The sequence below is a fragment of the Bos mutus genome, chromosome 3 (genome assembly GCF_027580195.1).
Source record: "Bos mutus isolate GX-2022 chromosome 3, NWIPB_WYAK_1.1, whole genome shotgun sequence".
NCBI classification, from domain to species: Eukaryota; Metazoa; Chordata; class Mammalia; order Artiodactyla; family Bovidae; genus Bos; species Bos mutus.
The window spans coordinates 56,436,052-56,457,316 of NC_091619.1; the positions used below are offsets into that span (position 1 = coordinate 56,436,052).

Below are 21,265 nucleotides of genomic sequence, written 5' to 3' on the forward strand. Positions count from 1 at the left end.
TTTTGAAGTATAATTGATTGTTAAACATTGAATACATAAAAGTCTATTAGTTGACAGTGATACTCAAAAAAGTGAAGGAAAGGAGGGAAAAATCATTTGGATCATTAGAGATGACTACTTAATAAGTCCTGATTCTGAAATTGGTAATAAAAAGGAAAGAACTAAACATTTACCTTTCCTTTTTATGGGGAGTTGTATATCATACTATTAATAGTTGATGAGGGAAAATTCATATTTAGAAAAAAATGACAAAAATAGGAGTGAAACTATTTTAAAGTCACTATTTTGCAACCCCCAATGAAGTAATTGATTCAGGCAAGGATCACCAGTGATGAAAGATTATTGCGGAATGGGATAGTCACACGATGACAAAACATCCCCACACAGAGTACTTATTAATTGTGAAGAACAAAGGGAAGAGACCTGGTGGTAGTCCCCACTTTGACCAACGATTGATACAAAAGCATTCATAATACGGGATAATCTTACATTATGTTCCCACTGATGTGATGCAGATGAAATTCACAGAGTTGTTTATGAACTGTTCTTGCCAAAGATGTTCAACCGGAATCTAATTAAGCCTTTAGACTTAGCTTCAAATATATAGGAGTTACAGGGAATCAAAGAACAATAAAATTGTTAATCCAAGGAAACACACAGAGTAATCCCAAATGTGAAATATTTTATAGATGACTTTTTTAGATTCATTCAAAAGTCAATGTCATCCGTGGAGAAAGAGTAGGCAAGAATTGATCTAGATTAAAAGAGACTAAAGAGATATGACAACCAAATACAGTATACAAAACTTGGTTGACTCTTGACCTGATTAAAAAAAGCTAAAAAACCACTTTGAGAACAACTGAAGAAAATTTGAATATGAGCTTTATGTTAAAAGCTCCGTTGGTGGCTCAGGTGGTAAAGAATCTGCCCTGCAATGCAGGAGACCCAGGTTCCATCCCTGGGTGAGGAAGATCCCCTGGAGAAGGGAATGGCAACCCACTCCAGTATTCTTGCCTGGAGAATTCCATGGACAGAAGAGCTGGGTGGGCTATATAGTCCATAAGGCCTTAAAGAGTTGGACACAACTGAGCAACTAACACTTCCACTTTCTATACATTAAATATGACATATGATATTAAGAAACTAATATTAACTTTTTTTAGATGTGATAATGAATGTGGTGATATATTAATAGAAGAAAATTCTTATTTTTAGGAGATGTGTATTTGGGTGATTGGGGACCAAGATCCTTCACTCAAGGGGGCAGTATTACTCGGGATCAGTTGAATGAAGGCCCAATGTTGCTGAATCTTTGTGTTTGACTGTAAATTAAAAATAAAGGTTTATATACAAATTCTCATTTTAAAAACTGACAAGTAAGTTTCTTTAAAACACTGCAGGCTGAAAAAAAAACTGTGGGCTACAGTGCTCACTCTTTCGTACTGACTTCTGTGTCATTCTTTCTTCTCTCTTCTTGTTCTAGAAGACTTTCTCCATCCTTTTCCCATTGAAATCCTGTGAGTCTTTCAAAACCTAACAAGCAAGACCATTCACCTTTCCAAATTCTTGTAGGCAGAGCTAGCACTCCCTCTCTGCTGTGTCTGGCTGTTTATACAAACCTTCATCCAGGACTTATAATGGAATGACATATTTGGTTGTCTGTCTCCTTCCACTTAATTCTGCACCCTCAGGATTAAGAGCCATAGTTTATTCATTGTGGTATCCCCCGTGCTGCTCACACTGTCTGGTATAAAGTAAACACTTGATAGACATCTGTTGATTGAGTTGCAGCCTGTTAAAAGTAATGCTACAGAAAAATTTAGGACATGGCTTCTGTGGCATCCAGTTGGCAATATACTTAAGAATGTTTATGAATAAGTAAAAGAAAATTTCCTAGTATTATATTCCAAGCAAGGTTGTGTTTTGGGCTCATTTGTCTATTATAGGAAGTCAGGTAAACAAGTTTAGTTTTAAAAAGAAAAAAACTATCTCAAAAGGATTATTTCTGATCTTTTAATGCAAGAGAATGATTAATAGAGAATTGTTTCAAAGATGGATTTTCTAGAACAATCTTGGCCAAGATCAGGCCAAGGATTTAGGCTGCTTCATAACCTACAAATGCTCTAAACCTACTTGAACCTATATAAATAAGAACTGAATGGTGGAGTGTGTGCTCAATCAAGTCGACTACCTTCCTCCTTTTGGGACATCAATGCCTATAAGTGCTCTACACACCCAATTCTCTCCTTGTCATTTTCATACATTTCTTTTCTGCAATGCTTCCTTCCTACCTTTCTTTCTTCATTCCTTTCAAAATTCAGCTTAAAACTAAATTCTCCCAAGGAGTCTCTGATAAATGCCACACACCTTGATTGTTCCTCTATATTGTCTTCTCCATTATTAATCTATGTGTTTTTTTTTTTTTTGCTAGGCATGGTCTATTCCTCTGTAGGCTATATAATTACAATGATTGCGTTATTAAGAATAAGATAGTAAGAATCATTTGGAGGGATCCTGCAGCTTGCTGGATATCAGTTCCCTGGCCAGGGATTGAAAGCCCAGAATCCTAACCATGAGGCCATCAGGAAACTCCTACAAACTAATTCCTACAGTCAGGCAACTAGGAAACACTGGTCTTATCCTTATGCCTGCTAAGTTGCTTCAGTTGTGTCCAGCTCTTTGCAACCTCATGGACTGTAGCCCGCCAGGCTCCTCTGTCCATGGGATTCTCCAGGCAAGAACACTGGAGTGGGTTGCCATGCCCTCTACCAGGGAATCTCTTCAACCCAGGGGTTAAGCCCATGTCTCTTATGTCTCCTGCATTGGCAGGAGGGTTCTTTACCACTGGTGCCACCTGGGAAGCTTGGATTTGGGATTAGACTGATTAGAATTGAGGCTGGAAGTTGTTAGCTGTGTGAAGCATTAGACAAGTTACTGTGTTCACAGACGTGGATTTTTAAATCTAGGTAAACACTATCGTAGGGTTGTTCTGGGGAATTAAATGGTTCATTGGAGCATTAATACAGTCTAAGTTCTCAGTAAATGTTGAAAATTATGTTTACATTTGCTTGTCACTTTCTCCATCATGTTACTGTGATTCAAGGTTTGGGTGGTTGGGTTTCTTTGGATTTTCTGTAACACTGGTGATTCAGGGTAGAGTGACCCATAAGATTTTACCCTAGCTATTGTTGAGAACCTATTAACCTCTGGAAATTTTTTTTTTGCTTCAACAAGATATCCTTTTTTTTTTTTTTTTTGGTCCTCTTTAATTTTATCTGTTACCTCCATTAAATTATAAAAAGATCTTTGAAGTCAGTGACCCAGTCATACATTGTGTTACACATAGATCCAGTACCTGTGTAGTGGGCTATCAGCAGAGGGCATCATCTAATAGAACACACATTTATTTCATACAGCTATAGAACCATCATTTCTTGTTTAGGTTACAACAGCTCCTAATGAATCTTGGAGTCTTACACTCTTGCTTGCCAACAATCCAGTCTCTACACAGCAGTCGGTATGATCTTTTAAAAATATTATCACAGGCTGTCATTCTCTTTTGAAATCTCCCAATTCTCCCTACGGTATTTAAAATAAAAAAAAACTTCTTACCATAATTTTGTAAGCCCTACCTGAACTGGGCTGGGTCTGTCTGACCTCATCTCCTGTCATTCACTTCCTGGATCATTACATTCCCGTAACTTTGCTGTTTCTCCTGCCTGGGTTTTTTCCCCCCTAGATCTTCCCATCATTGAGCCCAGATGTCATCTTCTCAGAGACCTTCCTTCCCCTCCCTGTTCAAAGTTTTCCTCCCATCAGTTTCTATCCCATTAGCCTGCTTTATTTTCCTCTGATCTTTTACCCACTGTCTGATCTTGTACTTACCAGTCACTGATGTTAGCTTGCTTGTTTATTGGAAGCTCCATGAGAGCAGGCATCTTGCCCATCTTGTATCCCAGCACTAGGGATAGAACATGACACACTGCATGTGCTGCGTATATATTTGTCAACCTGATAAGTGAGTTTTACAGATAGAGTAAAGAACATCTGTAGAATCTAGTAGATTTCAACACTTTTCTAAAGTGGAAGACTTTTAAAAAGTCTTCCCTGGTGGCTCAGACAGTAAAGAATCTGCCTTCAATATGGGAGACCTGAGTTTGATCCCTGGGTTGGGAAGATCTGCTGGAGAAGGAAATGGCAACCCACTCCAGTATTCTTGACTGGAGAATCCCATGGACAGAGGAGCCTGGCAGTCCATGGGGTTGCAAAGAGTCGGACGTGACTGAGCGACTTCGCTTTCTCATCAAAGAAAATATTTGGTTTTAAATAATTAATTTGTGCATTTGTCCAGTTCTTTTCACTCATTTTTGATGATTAATACAATTCTATACACATAGAAAGTTATTAGCAAATACTTGGCAATTTAAAGAATCCTTGTTCAACAAAAACTACCACCGGGGGAAATCCATCTTCTGACCAGCAGCTGTGGACAGGGAAAATCTGGCCGGAGGAGAAGCAGAGCTGACCCCAGGGGACAAGGGCAAGTGAGAGATACTGAGCACAGCTCCTCTGGAGTTTCCCTACTGCTCTAGAGAGACAGCGATAGGAAGCAGAAGAGGCAGGGTCGTCACTGAAGCACTCAGAGGAGAGGTGGGGAGAGCGGGCTCGTTAATGCCTGCCAGGGCTACAGTGAGAAGCAGCCTGGCCTAGAGCAACCCTGGGCCAGTGGCTGCAGCACTGCAGAAGGGATGGCAGTGAAGGCAGCACCACAGGAACAGTATCTCAGGGAGGTGGGGCCCTGGGATGCAGCCTTCCACGAAGGGCAGGCTGTAAGGGGCTTGGGAAGGAGGCAATGACTGAGAGATCACACTTTTATAATCTTACTTTTTTAACTTTTTAAAAACCAATGTTATAAAACATCTACATAGGAACAGTTACTGATACATTCAGTTACACTGACATTATATGGTTTCCATTCAGTAATTTTCCATTAACAAATATTTTTTCTACAGACTCCAGTGCCCTCCTTTTTCCTTATGATGAGACACAGAGGGCTTGGCAGAAATTACTCATTAGTTTGTAACCATTCTTCTTTCTCCTTAAAGTTGCTATGCATTTATAGAATTTATTGATTCCTTTACTTCAATGAAGTATTCCTTGAAATACTTCAATTTTTTTATGCCACTTTATATACCTGATCATGGAGAATAGAAAAAGCAAAGCAAAAATAAGGAAGGATATATGATATCTTTAGCAATCTATTTTCTGATTCCCCGTGGATACCCAGTCAAGCAGGATCTCACACAGTTTTCACTCTTTACTGTAGGTGTGTGAAAAGGCTTACTGGTCTCATGCATTTCATGTATATGTTGTTAACTCCTGGGTTTTGACTCCTCTAAAGAAACACAGCAAGACTCATTTACAAGTGTACATATGCTTCTATTCAACCAGAAGAAAATCCAAAGCAAGTTGCAGAAAAACAATGATGTTAAAAAAAACTCTAACTTCATATTGTATTAGGCTGAGATTTTCTGAAGTAAAGTTCTTTAAAGTTAGAAGCGTTCCTGAAAAGTTTGCAGTGAATGTGGAAAGCGCATTAAGTACTGCTCCAGGAAACATTGTACAGATGAAATGCTTTAATCTGCTAGCATAAATGCATTCTTAATTCTTTCCCAGTGGTCTTTTGGAATATGTTTTATTTGCTCTTGACTAAAGTTTGGATGCCAAGATGCAGGAAATATATTCCTTACAGAGCAGGTGTCTGTTTAATCCCCAGGTATGATCTTATAAGCCAGTTTAGCTAGAGATGGCCTGGTGGGAGCCTATAAAATGTTTATACTGTAACAGCATGTCCCATAACAGGTCTAGAGTAATTAGGCTACACTACACTACTCCCTCCCCCCAAAACAGGAACTCCTAAAGGGGCTTTCCCAGTGGCTCAGTTGGTAAAGAATCTGCCTGCAATTCAGGAGACCTGGGTTTGATCCCTGGGTAGGGAAGATCCCCTGGAGAAGGAAAGAGCAACCCACTCTAGTACTTTGCATGCAGAATTTCATGGACAGAGGAGCCAGGCAAGCTACAGTCCATGGGATGACAGAGTGGACAAGACTGTATGACTTTCACTTTCACTTTCAAAGGGTACCATGTGTAGGCCAAAAAGAAACCCCAGTAAGACTGTAGGCACTGGAGTGGTTGTGAGGAGATACCCCACACCTGAGGGCAAAGGAGAAGCCCCAGCAAGATGATAGGAGGGGCGAATTCATGTTTAAAATCACACCCCATTTCTGCCAGAGACGCTCAGAGGCTCAAACAAACCTCGTGTGCACCAGGACCCAGGGACCCCACAGAGACTGAGACAGAAGTGTGTTTGAGCGTCTCCTGTAAAGGTACGGGTCAGCAGTGGCCTGCCACAGGGACAGAGGCTCTGGGTGCAGCAGACTTGGGTATGGCATAAGCACTCTTAGAGGAGGTCGCCATTAACCCCACCATAGAGCTACCAGGCCTTACAGGACTGGGAAAAAGACTCTTGGAGGGCACAAACAGAACCTTGTATGCACCAGGACCCAGGAGAAAGGAGCAGTGACCCCACAAGAGACTGACCCAGACTTACCTGTGAGTGTCCAGGAGTCTCCAGTGGAGGCGTAGGTCAGTGGTGGCCTGCTGCAGGGTGGGGGGCACTGAGAGTAGCAGTACATGCATGGGATCTTTTGAAGGAGGTCACCATTACCTTCATTACCTCCACCATAGTTTGGCCCCAGGTAAATAGCAGGGTGGGAACACAGCTCCATCCATCAACAGAAATTGGATTAAATTTACTGATCATGGCCCCACCCATCAGAACAAGACCCAGTTACCCCTTAGTCAGTCTCTCCCATCAGGAAGCTGCCATAAGCCTCTTATCCTTCTCCACTAGAGAGCAGACAGACTGAAAACCACAATCACAGAAAACTAACCAATCTAATCACATGGACCACAGCCTTGTCTAACTCAATGAAACTATGAGCCATGCCATGTAAGGGCCACCCAAGACAGACAGGTCGTGGTGGAGAGTTCTGACAAAATGTGGTCCACTGGAGAAGGGAATGGCAAACCACTTCAGTATTCTTGCCTTGAGAACCCCATGAACAGTATGAAAAGGCAAAAAGGTATGACACTGAAAGATGAACTCCCCAGGTCAGTAGGTGCCCAATATGCTCCTGGAGGAGAGTAGAGAAATAACTCCAGAAAGAATGAAGAGACGGAGCCAAAGCAAAAACAACACCCAGTTGTGGATGGGACTGGTGATGGAAGTAGAATCAGATGCTGTAAAGAGCAATATTGCATAGGAACCTGGAATGTTAGGTCCATGAATCAAGGCAAATTGAAAGTGGTCAAACAGGAGATGGCAAGAATGAACATCAACATCTTAGGAATCAGCAAACGAAAATGGACTGGAATGGGTGAACTAACTCAGATGACCATTATATCTACTACTGTGGGCAAGAATCCCTTAGAATAAATGGAGTAGCCATCATAGTAAACAAAAGAATCTGAAATGCAGTACTTGGATGCGATCCCAAAAATGACAGAATGATCTCTGTACGTTTCCAAGGCAAACCATTCAGTATCACAGTAATCCAAGTCTATGCCCCAAACAGTAATGCTGAAGAAGCTGAAGTTCAACGGTTCTATGAAGACCTCCAAGACCTTCTAGAATTAACACCCCCAAAAGATGTCCTTTTCATTATAGGGGACTGGAATGCAGAAGTAGGAAGGCAAGAAACACCTGGAGTAACAGGCAAATTTGGCCTTGGAGTACAGAATGAAGCAGGGCAAAGGCTAACAGAGTTTTGCCAAGAGAACGCACTGGTCATAGCAAACATCCTCCTCCAATAACATAAGAGAAGACTCTACACATGGACATTACCAGATGGTCAACACCGAAATCAGACTGATTCTATTCTTTGCAGCCAAAGATGGAGAAGCTCTATACAGTCATCAAAAATAAGCCCAGGAGCTGACTGTGGCTCAGACCATGAACTCCTTATTGCCAAATTCAGACTTAAATTGAAGAAAGTAGGGAAAATCACTAGACCATTCAGATAAGACATAAATCAAATCCCTTACAATTATACAGTGAAAGTGGGAAATAGCTTTAAGGGACTAGATCTGGTAGACAGAGTGCCTGATGAACTATGGATGGAGGTTCATGACACTGTATAGGAGACAGGAATCAAGACCATCCCCAAAAAAAGGAAATGCAAAAAAAGCAAAATGGCTGTCTGAGGAGGCCTTACAAATAGCTGTGAAAAGAAGAAAAGCAAAAGGCAAAGGAGAATAGGAAAGATATACCCATTTGAATGCAGAGTTCCAAAGAATAGCAAGGAGAGATAAGAAAGCCTTCCTCAGTGATCAAAGCAAAGAGATAGAAGAAAACAATAGAATTGCAAAGACTAGAAATCTCTTCAAGAAAATTAGAGATACCAAGGGAACGATTTATGCAAAGATGGGCACAGTAAAGGACAGAAATGGTAGAGACCTAACAGAAGCAGAAGATATTAAGAAGAGGTGGCAAGAATACACAGAAGAATTATACTAAAAGGATCTTCACAACCCAGATAATCATGATGGTATGATCACTCACCTAGAACCAGACATCCTGGAGTGTGAAGTCAAGTGAATGTGAAGTCAATGTGGGCCTTAGGAAGCATCACTATGAATAAAGCTAATGGAGGTGATGGAATTCCAATTGAGCTATTTCAAATCCTAAAAGATGATGCTGTGAAAGTGCTGCACTCAATATGCCAGCAAATTTGGAAAACTCAGCAGTGGTCACAGGACTGGAAAAGGTCAGTTTTCACTCCAATCCCAAAGAAAGGCAATGCCAAAGAATGCTCAAACTACCACACAATTGCACTCATCTCACATGCTAGTAAAATAATGCTCAAAATTCTCCAAGCCAGGTTTCAACAATATGTGAACCGTGAACTTCCAGATGTTCAAGCTGGTTTTAGAAAAGGCAGAGGTCCAGAGATCAAATTGCCAACCTCTGTTGGATCATTGAAAAAGTAAGAGTTCCAGAAAAACATCTATTTCTGCTTCACTGACTATGCCAAAGCCTTTGACTGTGGATCACAACAAACTGTGGAAAATTCTGAAAGAGATGGGAATACCAGACCACCTGACCTGCCTTCTGAGAAATCTGTCTGCAGGTCAAGAAGCAACAGTTAGAACTGGACATGGAACAATAGACTGGTTCCAAATAAGAAAAGGAGTACGTCAAGGCTGTATATTGTCACCCTGCTTATTTAACTTATATGCAGAGTACATCATGAGAAATGCTGGGCTGGAGGAAGCACAAGCTGGAATCAAGATTGCCGGGAGAAATATCCTTAACCTCAAATATGCAGATGATACCACCCTTGTGACAGAAAATAAAGAAAAACTAAAGACCCTCCTGATGAAGGTGAAAGAGGACAGTGAAAAAGTTAGCTTAAAGCTCAACATTCAGAAAACTAAGATCATGGCATTTGGTCCCATCACCTCAAGGCAAATAAATGAGGAAACAGTGGAAACAGGGGCAGAGTTTATTTTGGGGGGCTCCAAAATCACTGCAGATGGTGACGGCAGCCATGAAATTAAAAGGCACTTACTCCTTGGAAAGAAAGTTATGACCAACCTAGATAGCATATTCAAAAGCAGAGACATTATTTTGCCAGCAAAGGTCTGTCTAGTCAAAGCTGTTGTTTTTCCAGTGGTCATGTATGGATGTGAGAGTTGGACTATAAAGAAAGCTGAGCGCCGAAGAATTGATGCTTTTGAACTGTGATGTTGGAGAAGACTCTTGAGAGTCCTTTGGACTGCAAGGAGATCCAACCACTCCATCCTAAAATAAATCAGTTCTGAATATTCATTGGAAGGACTGATGTTAAAGCTGAAACTCCAATACTTTGGCCACCTAATGTGAAGAATTGGCTCATTTGAAAAGACCCTGATGCTGGGAAAGATTGAAGGTGGGAGGAGAAGGGGACAACAGAGAATGAGATGGTTGGATGGCATCTCTGACTCAATGGACATGAGTTTGTTAAACTCCAGGAGTTAGTGATGGACAGGGAGGCCTGGCATGGTGTAGTACATGGAGTTGCAAAGAGTCGGACACAACTGAGTGACTGAACTGAAGTGAACTGAGATGTAGGCCTAGCAATATAAAAACTAAGAGACAAATCCATATTCTCACCATTTTTTTTTTTTTTTTTTGCCTAATTACTCAAGTTAATTCAACCACCTTCCTGGAAATGAATATCAGAGAAAGTTATACCCAGAAAGGTGTTATTGGGAGTTAACACTTTCCACAATGTAATGGCTCCTTTCTCCATCCCATTAATAATTAGGTTTATAGTTAAATCCATTATATAGGCAGAGTAAATTGTGGGGAGAACTGAGCATGGAGAATATACTTATGTTTTGTAATAAGGCCTCTTTGAGTAATTCTCTACTGAATTTCTCATTTTATCCACAGGGTTTCTCAAAGGGAATACTTACAGGTGCATCTTCTGTAGTTGAGTTACAGGACTCTTAGGCATATATGTTCAGTACTTGATCGTACTTGGACTTCTGAAGGCAGGGCACAGTTTGGTTGAGAAGACATAGTCAACTGTAACTGTATTCTTTCCTCAACTGGCAACCTGAGAGATATGAGAAGGAATGGTGGACCTTTGTAGCGATCCACTTAGGAATTTGTTAACTGCATTTTGGAAGTCAGTTTAAGAGTAAGCAGTGTTGATGGGCTTAACATGGACTATCTCCTTAACTGTTATAGTTATCCAGCTATACCACAACCAAAAGGCACCAGTTAGAAATGTGCTTAAGGCATTCAGGTATGGGAGTGGCTCTGCTCAGTTTTTGTTCAGGGTAGCTGCTTGGTGGTGAGTCACAGTGCTCTATTTAGAGTGGAAAGCTGGCAGGGATTCATAAGGGGCTTTTGAAAGGTGGAACTCCACAAGAAGATAGAGGAGGCCATTCAGAGATTGGTTTCAGTTTGGGTACGTAGTGGAATCAATGAAAGAGTCTTAGACCTATCTCTCCAAGTACATGGACTAGTGTGCTAGCATCCAAGAGTTTAGCATGGTGTAACCAGGAATTTAGGATATAAAGGTTTCTAAGTTGTAGAATATTTTTAAATGGTATTTAACCTGCCAGGCAAGACTATCAAGAGATGTTAGGTTGGGTACCATAGGGTCCCCTTCTTCAAAGGAATCCCACTCATTGTCAGAACTCTCACTGAGGTAATTAGCATTTTCTTCTTCCTCACTTTTTGATTCTGATAAGGAGTCAGTAGAGGGATTTCTAGGAACCATTAGAAGAGACCAACAGGATAGGGAAAAAAAGGTACTAGAAAAAGGTGGCAATCTAAGCCAATAAAACCCTAACACTGGCAAATAGAAGCAAAAAAGAGAAATCCTTTTAGTAAGTTCATTTGGCTATTTCTCAGTCTGTTTCACACACAGAGTGCCCCTGACTCACACCACTGTGCCGTTCTGCAAGATAATGTTCTTTACTTATGAAGAAGACAGCTCAGTTCCTCAGGACTGAGCTGTGTAAAATTAGTCACTGACCAGTGGCACAGGTCAGAGTCTCTCCTTCAAGTCCTGGCTACCCAAGAAGAGAAGGGGCCTCATCTAGGCAAGCTGATTTTCTTACCATGGTCTCAACTGGTCGTGATATTATGAAGAGACATTTTATGTGCTCTTTTTTTTTTTTTTTTTAACAGAAATAGTATATCTATTTGGTAATGAAAGGAAACAGCCTTCTTTGTCTGCCGGTGCAGCAACTTTTGTGCAGTGGGGTGGTGGGATGGGTTGTGAAGGATCTGTCTGGTGTGCACAGATCTGACATTTTCCATAGGTGGTGCAAATGCCCTTGGAAACTAGTGACTTAGTTGTTGGACTGTCTGGAAAGGCAGCCTTAACCCATGGATGATCCTTACCTCATCCCTAGCCGCAAGACCCTACTAGGCCTAATGCCATTGGCTCTGTTTTCCGTAGTCTTAATTTTTTTATATATATAAAACTGAGATTGCCTTAAGTATGCAACTGACATATTTAGATTAAAATTACATTCAACAACATACATATTAATATACAAACTTCCAAATCATCTAAATGTTTGCAGTCACTGTGTAGCTCCATTAAAATGTATGTTTATATTATACTTTAAATCTGTATTTCCTTGGGACATACTCATATTTTATGAGAATAGAAAGCTTGCCTAAGGCTTCTTCTATAATGGAAATGGAAACATTGCTAACATCTGAATCTTGTTTAGTGTAAAAAAGAAAATTGGGACCATCTGAACACTCAGTATCCTTTCATGGCATAGAATGGTAGAGTATTGGTGTAAAAAGAACCACTTTTTAAAAAAATATTCCAAGTGTTACTAAGCACCAAAGTCCTTTGTCTTTGGAAACACTGTGGCTTTCTAGGTCACTGGCTGTGTGTCATATACCAATAGAGGGCACGATTCGTCAGCTGTGGACATTCTTTGCATTCTTAGTGTTGTTCATTGCTGTTTCTTTACCTCAGGGACTGGCTGACACCTTTCACTAAAATCAGCCCTTGAGTTTATGATTATTATGCATCAGGTTATTGGGTTGGTGGCTGGCCTTCCAGCTGTCCACCAGCCTGAGCTCATGAGAAAGCAGTCACCGTTGTCAGTGTCACAGCGCTGTTCTCTTAGGTTAAATCCAAAACACTGGTGATATCCAAAAAACTTCTGGTATAAGAATTACTTTTTCTTCTATTTTGAATTAATGAAGCAGAACTACAAGCTGTGAGCAGTGTCTATAAATAGCCTTGGTTCTTCTATGAGGAATGTCTTCAATGTTAGCACCTGCAAGAAGCTAGTGCGTGTCATATTAGTTTTATAATATTAGTGTTAGAACAGAATGATGGCAGGAAGACAAATCAGGTTGTTTTCCCATCCCTATGAAGACTTGAAGTATTAGGTTAAATCACATGAAATTGCTATTTGTGTAGAAAATTTTACATGGCTCTAGGAGACAAGAGGGGCTTCGCTGATGTCTCTGATAGTAAAAAATCTGCCAGCAATGCAGGAGACCCAGGTTCCATCCCTGGGTTGGAAAGATACCCTGGAGAAGGGAATGGCAACCCACTCCAGTATTATTGCCTGGAGAATCCCATGGACAGAGGCTATAGTCCATGGGGTTGCAGAGTTGGACACAACTGAGTGACTAACATTTTCAGAAGACAAGATACATTTTAATTGTTCTTGTACATCATGGTGAGTTTGCCACACATATTTTAAATTAATGCATATAATTTAAAAGTTAGAACATGAAAGACAAGATTTGTTTGTTCTCATTCCTGCTGTTTGTACTCTGTCATTGCTCCCTTCCTCTTAAGGAAATGGAGACTCTGCCTAAAAAAATATCCTGATGTTTGACTTTCTGTAGCCCCTTGAGAGGTAAACAAATAAAAGCACAAATATTACATACTCAGGTGTGGGTTAAAGTTGTCTTTAGATTTTTCTAACAGTAATTTAAACTCATAGCTGTCTCTTTATGATTTTTATCAATTTTTTAATAGAGAAGACATTATCATCAATGAGGATGTATTAGAAGTAGTCAAATGGCTTACTCCTCCTCATTCTTCTGTATTTCTCCATGTGCAATTTCAGCTATACAGAAAAGGAGCTCTGGCAACTTCTGCTGAGACTTTTCAGTAGGAAAAGCTTCCAAAAAAAAAAAGCAACAGCTATTTTGAAGGCCAACTTGCTAAAATTATATTCAGGTAAATTAAATTTTAGATGTCATCCTCTACAGCTAAAAGTAAGCACATATGACTTAATCATTTTAATCAAAAATGTATTTGTATTCAAGTGTTCGTATATATGAGTCCTCTTGGCTGGATTTAAATTATGTTGACAGAAAACATGCATTTTCTCACATTTTCAAATACCAAGGAAGTTTTAGAACCCAGCCTATAGCTTGGTTGTTTTGGAAGAAAAAAATGTGATTCGGCCAAGGCTGATCTTGTTTTTCCTTTATTCTTGAAGCCAGAAGCAATTACTTTTCATTTAGGATTAAGCGGCTGTAACATTGCCATTTGTGGCTGAGGCTCCTGGTTTCAGCATGTCTGCTTGGTTCCCAGCCAGTCCTGGGTGTTCAGGTAGCAGCTGGGGATGGGAGTGCCTCTCCAGCCCACATTCCTTGGCTATGAATTTTGCAGCCCTGTTTATATGATGAAGATCTCCCCACAGTGAGTTGCCCACGACATTGTCACACAGACATTAATGAATGATATGGAAAGATATAGACTTTTTCCTTCTGGAATGCCAACCAATCCTGAATCTTCCAGTCCCTTAACACTCGCTGATGACCACAAAGGCCTGGTACTAAGATGAGATCCCATGAGATCTGTCCTACCTAAACCAAATTCTAGTGGGATGCCTATATACATCTTCCCTGTGAGACTATCATCCAAACCTGTTCAGCGTATTTTTCAACAATTACATTTGCCCAAACACTGACTCTCACTACTCTGTACTCTTTGTTTATTGATATTTATACTTTTAATCTATAAATGCTGTACCCAAAGACTCTCTTCCTTCTCTTGAAACTCATGAATTTACTTGGGATGACTTTTGAGCCTGGCTCTTTCACTATTCCGTGTCTTTCTTTTGCCTTCCCACACCAGACTGTGAATTCCTTGAGAGAGGGGCTCCCCAAAACTGGCAACACCTTATACAGACAGACAGGAGAAAAAATATTTGGACAGAAAGACCTTTGTTGTTCTTAGTAATCCAGAAAATTTGTCTTAACTTGTTCAGAACACTCTAGACACACGCTGTAATATATGGCTCCTCTCCTTTCCCCTGCCTGCCCTCTGCTGGAATGGCTCACCAGCAATAAGATGACCAGAGGAGGATGTCGTTTGGGGAATGTGGGAAAATACAGGGCTTGTTTGGCTGAAAGGCTGCCTGAATAACTGTGAGTTGAGTCCACAACCTCGATCTTTGGAACTCTGCAGTATGTGCCTTGGGATAACTAGCACACTCAATACAAGACCCCTTATGAGTTCAACCATGCACAGGGATTCTCCCTGCTAGCATGAGATGGACCAAGTAATCTTGGGTGTCCTCCTCCTCTGTTGTATTCGTTTCACCTCCAGAACCACCCAGTGGATGGCAGGTAGCTAAGCCAGGTGGTGCCCCCTCCCAAACACAAATACCCTTTCCTGTTCACAAGCCCCTCAAAGCCTTCACCACCTTCACATATAACAGGCATTGACAGGGATCTGGCAAGGCTGCCAGTTTGGTAATGTGATTCAGGAGGTAAGTTTGAAACTCTAGCAGGGTTTTCTGTTTCGAAGGGCAGAAGGATATGGCAGCTGCTGAGACGGCCCATTTGCCCTTGGAGAGGAGATGCAAGAGTGTCTGATCTCTGGACCACCTCTCTCTCTTGATGGCCCAGGCCATGTCTGGGCAGTCCCCTTCTTCCTCCCGCTGTTACTCAGGAGGCTAGATGTTATGAAAAAGAGAAGGAAAAAACATGTTTTTCTGCTTTTTTATTATTAAAAGAGGGCACTTTCTGGGAAGGCAGAATCCATTAGCTGAATGCATTTCAGTTTCAATGGTTAATTAATTTAGGCAACTTTAATGCACTTTTATAATGTAGCCTTTAAGAGCTATTCTGGTAAATGTCCATCCCATAAATACTAGCTCCACTTTATATGTATGATATCCTTTTTGGAAGGGTGAATCTGAATTATTATCCAGGTACTAATTTGCACACAACGTTGTCCAAGCAATCCAAAAATGCTTCCTCATAGTTTGAACATTGTTCAATACATTTTGAAGTGGGAAAAAACTGTTCAGATTTGACCCTACATTTTAAGTTGTGGAGAAATCAGCCTGGTTGCCTCCCAAAACATTATTTTGAAAACCAGTTTTGCCATACTACAAACTGAATAATTGATTTCCCCATTTCATTCTGTAAATTAAACACTAGGTTTTGAATTACTAGAAGGAATAGCACAGTTAGCCAATAAACCTTTCTTATACAATGACAGCATTTTAATTTATTATATACATTAGCATTTATTCATGCCTAAGATTTCATCAGTCAATTTTCTATATAAAAAAGATGTCTCTGGAAACAACAGTGGAGAAGTGCTGAGTTCCAAAAGCAATGTTGTGAAAGGCAACAGGGCCAGAGTTCTGGGCACACGTTTAACTAAATTATAGTCAATAACCATGCGGCTCCAAGTATAAGCCCACATTTTTTAAAGTATCCACCTTATGAACTGACTCTCTTGGAATGTCAGAATTTCAAAAAGAAACTATTTACTTTTCACTGTTTTAAGAGGTGGGCTCTATTTGTTCAGAATTACAGCAACCTCTGTTATTATTTTAAAATATTTATTTTGCCACTTTGACAGGCTTCTGCACTGCTCTTGGGTTTTAATTTTGTTTGCAGAGGTACATTTCAATAGTTGGCTTCAGATTAAATGAATGTTAGTACTTTGTGATGATTTTATTAATTAGTTGTTTTGAAAACTATTTTAAGCCGGGCATTACTCCATTATAGAAGCTCTAAGAATCATGCTATCAGGTAGGTGTTAATTTAAAATTATTTATTCATTTCATTAATTTAACAAAATTATATTTAACACATACAGGCAAGATAGGCACAGTGCCTGGAGGCCACAATACTTTTAGGGAGCTATGCAAATTAGCTGTGCAAATAAAAATTAACTTTTAGGTTAAAAAAATATTAAAATATGTAATGCTAATATATTTACCTTTGTAACAACATGGTAATAAAATACAATTTTTAATATGTTTTTTAATGGAAGAAGTCTATGAAGACTAAAGTTCCAAGGACCTATGAAAATGATAATGTAACCTATGCCATATTTCAGCTATGTTAGATTCTAGAGATAAAAAGATGAGTAGGACACAATTTCTGTTCCCAAAGTACTCACAGCTAATGAAGAAAATGGACATAAAATAGGTATTTATAATGTGGTTTCCTTGAAGTTGTTTGGAGTAGTCATTACAGCTTGAAGAGCATCAGAGTTTTACTACAAAATGTCATTCAATGCATAGACTGAGTCTTTTCCTTCTTTTTTTTTTTGTAAGGCATTTTTCTTTATTATTTTTCGGTTTATCTTAGTAATGCCAGAAAAATAACAGCCATTATTTTCACTTTAAATGGAAACCAAATACTGCTGCACACAGAGTACAAAGATCACCTGCGAACACGGTTGGGCACAAAGGTCGTATTAGATGTGTAGACCGCGCTGTGTTTACATCAAAGTGAGACTGACAGAGCAATTTTTTGGACAATTATTTTAGCTAATAACCGTGCTACTAAACAAAGGCAAATGCACATATATATATACACAAACATGTTTCAACTAAAGTTATTCGTGTCACTTTGACAAACGAAGGCTTCTTCTCTGGTGGGTTTCACCAGATATTTGCACCCCAGAGTCCCCTGCCCTGATCCCACCCCCAAATGCTGACTTGATCTGAAGAAAAAAATTAGAGATGTTCTTAATTAAAGGCACATTTGGCAGCTACTGAAAAGTGGCATGCATCTGGCACAGGTGTGCTCTCCCTAAAGCCACACGTGTGACTTCCATCTGCTATGCATCTTGTTTCTTTGAGTGGTAGTCCAATGTGATCCACCTTTAGCTAACTTGCTCTGTAATTCTGCAGCAGTTGGCTACTTAATGCACTATTTTCATTAAAGGCAAAAGGGAAATTTGCTCACAGTTGACAGAAAATGCACTTTTCGGTGTCAAAAATGGAAAATAAGGCATGAAACTTACAAAACAAGTTACAAGTGCTTTTGTTGTTCAGATTTATCATATAGACTTCACGCTTTTCTTTAGAGCTCAAAATATTTCATTGGCTCATGTATAAAGGATTATGAAATGATTTTAAAAGTAATGAGATGCTTCAAAAGAAAAATATTGAATAAATTAAACTAAGTCACCACTTTCCCTTATAAATAATTCTACTGCATAATTCTTTCAGCCAAACTGGTATTAACCCTGTGATGCTTATTTTACTGGTAAAGATTAATGTGCAACTCCATAGGACCTACACTTGTACAACAGTCATACAATATAGGTTAAAAGATAAGTGAACCTACCTATGGCAGCAGAATACCAAGAAATAAATGGTTTATTTTTTCTTTCTGAATCTAGAGGGAAAAAAATAATAGGTTTTCCTCAATATGTATAACACTAATAAACTGGAATTATCCGCCCCCCCATTTGCATTATGTTTTGCTGAGCCACTTAAAACTCTCAATTTAAGCTGTCATTAAAAGACAAATGATGAGGTACATGATTAAAGTGAGCTAAATTTGAGAATTAAGACAAGATAGTGATCATAGATCAAAATAGGATTTGTATATATTTTAATGATACATATACAGCATTACTATATGTTTGTTCCTTTCAAACACTGCTGATATTATCATTTGGATCTGTAAGTCAAAATCTTCATATCGTATGAGCATACTGCATTAATAGGACCACGAAGGAAATGCCAAGTCTTAGGTATTAATGGTTCAATGGCAAAAATGAGAAGAACTTCAGTTCTCCCATGCTTAGAAAAGCTTCCCTACTTATATCCTTCTGAGTTTTACTGAGGCTTCAGACATGGAACAGAATCATGGCTGCACTTTCTCTCTTCATAAAATTTCTCATATATATGAGATTCAGCACTTTTTCAATTATTCTTCCTATGCCATAATGAGGTAGTTAGAATGTTCTCCTTAACCTAAATCTTCCTTGTTAATATTTAGGTCCACTTCCACATTTTTGTTGTCAATTGGAGAATGATTTTTACCATTTTCAACTTTACCTGCATTATCTTATTATGCACACAAGCTTTTTGAATAAGCAGGGCATCATGGGACATTGGAAAGAGCACAGGCTCAGACAAACCTGGGTGTGAATCAGAATTATGTCGCTCAAACTGTATGACCTTGGTTAACTCATTTAAACTCATTGCATCCCAGCATCCTCATCTATTAAATGGGGATCATTATGAATGTGTTAGAAAATTGCTGTAAAAATTAGAATAATATATGTTAAGCATTAGGCCAGTACCTGAAATACGGTAGATGGCTAAACAAGTAGCTGCTGTTATTATTTGCCATACTTTACAAATCAAGAAACTGAAGCACAGACATATTAAATGACTTTGGTCAAGGTTGGGGGCTATGGTACGCAGTTATTACTAGGAAATTGGAGGCTTGCTTTTGATCAAACCTTATTGAGAATGAAGTCGTAGGACACAAAGAAAGTGCAGAAGCAAAAAGTACGGAAAGAACACTGACATCAAAGCAACCAGGTAATCAGTATGTATTTATTGAACACACTGTAAGTATAAGATATCCTTTGCACAAGTTGGACCACTTTGGTTTGCCAATGACTGAACCCTAACTTGCCCTTCCAAAAGGCTGGTATAACCCAAACACAGGATGTAGTGAACATTCTGAAGGTTCTGGTGATGTCTGGATTCTGTGGCAAGAACATTTTCAGGATTCCCTCTCTATTTCTAACTAGTTTGTCTGGTATTCTTTGCAGATGGCTTTCTCCATGCCATGGGGGTCATGGCTCCTAGCAACCTTGATCTCTTCTCATCTAAGCAGCTCTTCCATCAGCAAAGAAAGAAGGTTTCTTCCTTTTTGGCTCCAATCTGAAAAAAATTTCAAGCATAATTTGCATGGGACCAACTTAAGTCACATACTTCTCCTCAAACCAGTTACAACCAGGAAGATGAGGTAATATGATTGGTTGAATTGAATTTCTAATGAAATGAAATTCCAGTTCATTCGAATTTGATTCCTGTGGAAAGAGATGCATCAAGCATGCCGAGAGAGTAACCTTTACCTTCTGTAAGAGGTAATAGAATAATTAGTATTTTAGTGGTAGAGTTGGTTCTACAAACTGGCATAAAGTCAAAACACTGACTCTCTACTAAGTCACTAGAACCAAAATGCTAGAATCTCTGGATGTCTGGCTAAGATACCACAGGGCCTGAGTGGACATGTCACATGAACTTTGTATCCAAGGAAGAAAGCCTATCATATTTTCCTCTCTCAGGATGTTGGCTCATAGAGTAAAAACTTGAATTTATTTCTTAGTATACATACCTTTTAATGAAGAAAGTTATAAACACGTGAGTACTATCTTAGAAAAAGCAGAGCCTCTAAAGAGGGTGGTTGAAGGTGACATTTCTGTTGTTTTAAAAACTTTAGGATGTCATGTCCTGTGGGAATGCATTATTCTAACAATTTACTTAACATTTTGCTTCCTATAGAGTGGACTGGGCGTGGGAGCTGAAAGCAGATTTGTGAATTGAATTTATAGTGGATGAGCTTCTCCTAATGCTTTTGCCAGGTCATTTAAGACTGTTGGCTCTTGATTCCAGTACTTTCAATATCCACTCACCACTGCATTAGTGGGAGGACTATTGTATTATATAAGAGATCTGGAGAGCTAGTGACTTAGTAGAGAGTCAGTGTTTTGACTTTATGCCAACATCATCATCATTTCCGTACTTGTTTCGCATTTCTCTTATCAGCTGGGCCCTTGATTCAAGGTTACCTTGATTATTTTCAGGTCTTGAGTCATGAATCTCCCTTATTTTTACCTCAAAAATATTTTCACCAACTCACCTTATCTTCTTTCTTTTCAAAATTAAAGGTGTCCTCCAAGGGGGTGAGGGGGGTGAGATTAGGAGATTGGGATTGGCATATATCACTATGGATGTGTATATGTATGAAGTGTTATATTTTATACTATGTATAAAATGTTAGTCACTCAGTCATGTCCAACTCTTTGCGACCCCATGGACTATAGCCCACCAGGCTCCTCTGTCCATGGAATTTCCCAGCAAGAATGCTGGAGTAGATGGCCATTGCCTTCTCCAGGGGAATCTTCCTGAGCCAGGGATCGAACCCAGGTCTCCCACATGGCAGGCAGATTATTTACTGTCTGAGCCACCATAACTAATGAGAACCTACTGTATAGCACAGAGAACTCTACTCAATGCTCTGTGGTGACCTAATTGGGAAGGAAATCCAAGGAAGAGAGGATATACATATACATGTGACTATTCACTTTGCTGTATAGAAGAAACTAATACAACATTTGAAAGCAACTCTAATCCAGTTAGGGGCTTCCCTGGTAGCTCAGCTAGTAAAGAATCTGCCTGCAAAGCGGGAGACCCTGGTTTGATT

General features: G+C 39.5%; 1 long non-coding RNA gene and 1 pseudogene across 3 annotated transcripts in view; one reads left to right on the forward strand and one right to left on the reverse strand.

Annotated features, from left to right (window-relative positions):
- The window catches only part of LOC138987235 (uncharacterized), a 123,554-nt gene that overhangs the window by 65,951 nt on the left and 36,338 nt on the right, over nt 1–21,265 (forward strand). For all 3 annotated transcript variants that reach the window (XR_011463682.1, XR_011463683.1, XR_011463681.1), the window contains exon 6: nt 19,608–19,804. This is a non-coding gene — a long non-coding RNA (uncharacterized lncRNA). The remainder of the gene's footprint in view (nt 1–19,607; nt 19,805–21,265) is intronic.
- LOC102279031 (DDB1- and CUL4-associated factor 16-like) lies at nt 10,653–11,336 on the reverse strand (annotated as a pseudogene).